This window comes from Ruditapes philippinarum, unplaced genomic scaffold (assembly GCF_026571515.1).
Source record: "Ruditapes philippinarum isolate M1 unplaced genomic scaffold, ASM2657151v2 ctg2626_1_1_1_1, whole genome shotgun sequence".
Taxonomy (NCBI): Eukaryota; Metazoa; Mollusca; class Bivalvia; order Venerida; family Veneridae; genus Ruditapes; species Ruditapes philippinarum.
In genome coordinates this window covers 152,769-158,873 of record NW_026852993.1, presented here as the reverse complement: position 1 = coordinate 158,873, position 6,105 = coordinate 152,769, and the positions used below count along the sequence as shown (strand labels likewise).

General features: G+C 32.6%; 1 pseudogene; it reads left to right on the top strand.

Moving 5' to 3' along the window:
• The first annotated feature begins 228 nt into the window (after positions 1–228).
• LOC132730507 (FMRFamide receptor-like) lies at positions 229–3,093 on the top strand (annotated as a pseudogene).
• The last annotated feature ends 3,012 nt before the right edge of the window (positions 3,094–6,105 follow it).

Below are 6,105 nucleotides of genomic sequence, written 5' to 3'. Positions count from 1 at the left end.
AAAAGCTTTACCCAAATGCATAAAATTTCATTATGACTTTAATGAAGCTGTCTGAGCAGCTAAAATGTAAGAGGCAAATTCACACAGTCTCATCATATCTTATAAATTTCAAATATATAGATTGCAGAATGGAATGGTATGAAATCTTTTAATCACCTCTCCTCTGACATTACATAAAAACATTACTTTCCTTACTCTTAAAACCCTAATTGCTTTAATGTTGTTTTTTCTTTGTGTTTTTCAGAAACAAGATACAATCAAATATAATTAAGCAACAGTAGATTTTTTGGATCAAAAGAATGGACTAACGATCAAAATGGAATATTGGTTTCCATAACAACAATTTTCATCAAAAACTGCCATAATCTTTTGTGACAATTAAAAGGAGACCATCTATAGTGAGGCTTGAGCAGAGAAGATTTGTTACCAAGATATTAAATGTGAGTGCTGTGAATTACAAGATAAAATGTTTCAAAATAACTTTTACCACTATCAATCATTATGAATTAAGTAAAAATGTTTTCCTATGACAGGAAAATTTGCAGGAAGTTGTTTATGTAAGAGACTTTAACTGAAGTAATGAAAGTGTTTTAAAGACCTTAATATTAAAACTCAGGTGCACTTTCATTGTATCATTTCAGGCACAAACAGGCACCTGAGTAGAACCACCAAATTGTTCTTATAGTTTCCATCCAAGTGGGACTGTACTACTATAGAATACAGAAATATCAATAAATTAATTTTGGCAGTAATTTGTACATACTGTCTCAGATTACTTCATAACATATGTATCATATTGTACCATTGGGGAAATGTCTTTGACAAATTTTCTAATTACTTGACGGCTTCAAATACTAAACTGGCACAATAATTACAATAATAGGGTTGAAATATCATACAATACATCATTAAGATGTAAGACTTTACATCATTAAGATGTAAGGCAAAGCCTGAATAACACTTTTCATGATGACAAATACTAACATGACATTAATCTTGTTGTTTTTCCAGCGGCAGTAAACGTCAACCTAAAGGAAGCATAAGAAACTGGAAAACATAAATGAGTTCATCTAGAGACCAGATAAGAGGTTAAAAGCAATGGTGGAGACAATAGATACGGTCAACAATACAGGAGAAAATATGGACATCATTCTTTTCCAAAACATAACATACTATATTGAAGGCATTGTTGCCGTGGTGGTGATTATTCTAGGGTTGATTGGGAATTTTCTGACAGTTATTGTGCTAACAAGGCCCACAATGCATTCCTCAACAAATATCTTCTTAACGGGTTTGGCTATCTGGGATATGATAGTACTATGTGGAACGCTGGTTCTGATTACACTACCCGAATTGTCAAAAGCGTATTTTTCTGAAGTATTGCCATATATAGTCGTCTATATATATCCAATAGCTTTAATTGCCCAGACTACCACTGTTTGGATAACAGTGTCCTTTACAGTGGAGCGTTACATAGCTGTGTGTCATCCGTTACGTGCAACTTCAATGTGTACAAACAGCACGTGCTCGTGTAGTTATAGCTATCGTGTCAATTTGTGCAGTCCTGTTTAATTTATGTCGCTGGTTTGAGTTTTAAAATAATCGAAACTTCGGAAACAACCAGCCAAAATACAACTATACATAAAACAAGTTTTTCAAAAACAGATTTTGGTGAAAGTGATATCTTCAAGAAAATATACTACCTATACTTTTATCCATTTGTAATGTTAATAGTGCCGTTATCTCTACTAGCAATTCTCAATACTTTTCTTGTTCACGCGGTGAAACGTTCAAGAAAACAACAAATAACTATGAATGTTCGACAATCCCGAGAAAATAATGTTACATTAATGCTCGTAAGTGTTGTAATAGTTTTTATGATCTGTCAAGTCCCGGCTCTAGTTTATAACATCGCTTACTCAATCAATGAAACAAGTGTCGAAGCATTCGGCTGGAAAGTTCTGTCTTCAATAAGGAACTTTCTTGTAACTTTTAACAGTGCAATCAACTTTCTTCTATATTGTGCCTTCGGACAAAAATTCCGTGTAATATTTATTCGGACATTCTGCCGTAGACTATTAAGAGAAAATGACTTTAATTCCTTTTCATGTCCCGGTACTACTAGAATAGTTACAAAACTTGACAATAAGAAATACAAAACCATGCTTATGAAACAAGGAAATTGTTTAGAACTTTCATCAACTCATCAGACGCACGTGTCGCGATATTCTCCGTACAATTCCCGCACTCCATCGCCACAAACCGGTGCAAATAGAAGAATACGGAACGGGCTTGGAAACGAACTACATCCAGATAGTGACTATTCTTGTAACACACGTCTTTTAGCAGGGCAAACAGGAAGTAGAACCCTTCACCAACTTACAATGACCATACGCCTTCGTAATAATTAAAACCCTGTATTTGATGAAACTACAGAAATTTCATAATTGAGTAAATGTCAAACTTTGAGAAATCTTAAGAAAATGCTAAATGACTTGATTTATATCGGAAAATACAAACATTTAGCACTAAAGTGACAATTACAAAAGACCTGTTTTATCAAGGCATATAAAAAAGACCATTGTCATAATTATTGATAGTCTCAACCATGATATATATGTAAACTGTACATAATACTTCACCTGTGTCTCAAATTTTTCTTACAATTTTAAGTCTCAGCAGACTTTTTATGTAAAAAATTGAATTAAAATGAAATTAATCATACCAGATAAGATTGTCAATATTTTTCTTGATGTAATGAGAATGTAACACATGTTGTTTTAACTTTCTAAATTAATGTAGTCTTGGATTACGTAAGCTATATATGTTAAAAAAAAAAACTCATCTATTTTTAAAATATTTTATCATTAAGCACTGTATAGCATGTAAACTGTTGGCTACTTAATTTCATTTTTTGTTAACTTGAAACATCGAACATTTCCAATGGGCAATGCTTACTCGAAAGATCGGAAGGAGTATATTTTATAAAATTAGTAATCCCTTTTCCTTGCAAAAAAGATAGTGTATAAATTATGTATTATAGGCAATTAATTTTAAACATACTGATTTCAGCTGAAATTGTGATGAAAGCTTAAAGCTTAAGGCTAACAAACGGAGCGCATTTCTTGAAACGTACTGACCTAAATGTTATAAAACTTATTTTAGGTCACAAATACCATGATTTTCATTGGTCATTGTACATTCTGTGGCAGTTTCTGACCAATCAAATACCTGATAAAAATTTAAGCTAACAGTATTTCTTTTAAACCTCATACCCTGGTGTTGTATAGGGAAGAAATAGTTGTGATCTTAATTAGTAGGGTTCATACCCATGTTTCTTGGGATGAGAGGTAGACCACTTATACCACTTGGTCACTGCACTTCTTTAACATGTACAGGTTTTTCTTTCTTAATTTTTAAGTAATACATATTTACTTACATTTTCTTTTATCCAAACTGAACACAAGAATGTTTATCAATTTTTTAAATTTTCATTTTTGCTTGCATGGTGTTAGAGATCACAGCCCGCTGTCTCATTAATTGTATCTTCAAGTAAGAAAGAAACAAACAAAATCAGCATTTTACTATTGTTTTGGGCTGTCATTGTGTACAGACACACACTGTAGTAAGGAAGAAAATTGTTATTGCATGTGATAATAATGTTATAGTATATTTCATTGTTGATGAATTTGTGATGCTTGTACTTATATTGTAAATCTGTGAATAATAAAACTGAAACAGATCTTTTGGTCCATATAGTTGTTTACTTTCTGATTTAACCACAAACAAATTCAACAAGACCATCATGAAGGCCCAAGATCGCTCACCTGAGAATCATTAAATTAATCACAATAATGTTTGAACAGTTGGTTTTTATGCCATTTTTCTAATTACATATTTTTTATCATATTTTAGTGGTCAAATCCTTTAACTGGATTTCCTGGAATGACTAATTTTTTTGACAGGTGACTGGCACATAAATCAATCATTATTTCTGAATCAGCAATGATAGACAAGTGACCATTTTGTTTTTAAGCAAAAGTAGGTCACTGGCTTATATTGACGGTCATGCACAATTTTCATTTCTGTCCTGTGACAGTTTGGTTAAAATTGAATTAAAACTTATTATATCCTGCAGACAAGGCAAAATATTTGCTCCTTTATAGGGCAACCAGTCTATAATTTAAGAAGGTATGATAATCAAGCTATTTCATCAAAGGCATCAGTAAACAAGTCTGTTCAAATCACAATGGTACTTTCAAGGAATAATAAACCATTGTTAATTTCTGATGATGATCAATTCATCATGGTCAACAAAGTATCCCAACTCCCTCCAAACACCATGCTTATACTTCACAAAGACTTTTTATTCAGGTGTGCAAAAAATAGTTCCTAAATAATCGTTCAACAGACAATATCGAATTTAATTTGGCAAAAGAGTATGTATGGAACTTGAAACACGATATATAGGTTTAGCTTACTCTTAAATTTCTATCAAAGCAGACATTTGAGAAATGAAAACTTAGTAATATTTCAAGTTATACAAAATGAAAACTACACAGTTATTTGACATATACTTGGGTTGTATAACATGTAATATAATCTGCATTTTGGAATCCATTGTGCTGGAAACTTCAGAAAATTTAAAGATATTGGCTAATTCAAAAAAAAATTGTTTGTTAATCAGCAGCTTCATATGAAATAATTCAACCTTCTTAATATATCTCAAGACTCATAGCTCAAAAGAATTTTAGGGCTAGGCAATTTGAAGCAACAATATCATGGTGATTTGACTATAAACATAATTATCCTTACTGAGATGATTGAGGTTAACAAACATTTTGTGAAATGTTACCTTTTTTTTAAAAAGAATTTAATGGCAACATTAAAATTGTCACTTCAGTGCAGTAACAGATTAACTCCTTATATACATTTAAACTTATACCAGTTAACCAGTTTGCACTAAGGTGATGATTTGACCATTTTAATAAATTAGCTGCGCCATGACAAAACCAACATAATGGGTTTGCGAACAGCATGGATCCAGACCAGCCTGCGCATCCGTGCAGTCTGATCAGGATCCATGCTGTTCGCTTACCAACTATATTACAAGTAGAGAAACTGATAGCGAACAGCATGGATCCTGATCAGACTGCGCGGATGCGCAGGCTGGTCTGGATACATGCTGGTCGCAATATTAGCCACTATGTTGGTTTTGTCATGTCACAAGGCTCAAATATCATTTTTTCTTGTGTTAAAGGTCACAGTAACATTTTAAGTTTCAACATCTGTTTCTTGACAACATCATTTACAAGTGAAAACATTACTAGAGAATCAACACAATAATTAAGATTTTATAGATTTCTTTGTGAAAAACCATCAGCAATAAAGCAATCTGAACAAGCTCTGTTCTGTAAGCAGAATATTTTGATATTAGAATCACATTAACATGTTCAAAGCAAGGTAAGCACATTATCTCAAATGTCTGTAAATGAAATGCATTGCTTTTTTTTAATTTTAATAATCAAAATATTAGAACAAATATCAACAGAGGAAGGCAGCATTCAATGAGCGCAGCCTGCAACACATGACCACCAACATTATTTCTGGCATGAACAAGGCATCTGAGTAGAACCACCAACATTTTGTAAGCTAGCTGGATAGCTTCCTCACATGAAATAATTCAAAGTCTCTGGCAACATGTGAACCCACAGTGGTGATGGGAAAGTGGTTTGAAGTAAACAGCCATAACCATACAGCCACGGACGCCCCATGGTTTGTTTTTAAATCACACTAACCCTATAAAGATCATAGTGTGATTTTCCAAATTTACTTGTGAAGGAAATCTTCAGGTAACCTTCTACATTATTTCAGGCACAAATTTGACCACCAACCAAGTTCCATGGCCACAAGGGTGAAGCAAAGACACAGTGCTAATAATTTAATCAAGGAAATTATAGGAAAATCAATTCAAAAGAAACAATCACAACTGTACAATCTAATCCTTAATTTAAAGTCTGGAGTAAAATATTATTTAGATCTATTATCAATACCTCAAATTTCTCAATATGTTTTATTCATCCATAAATATGTAAAACCTATTAC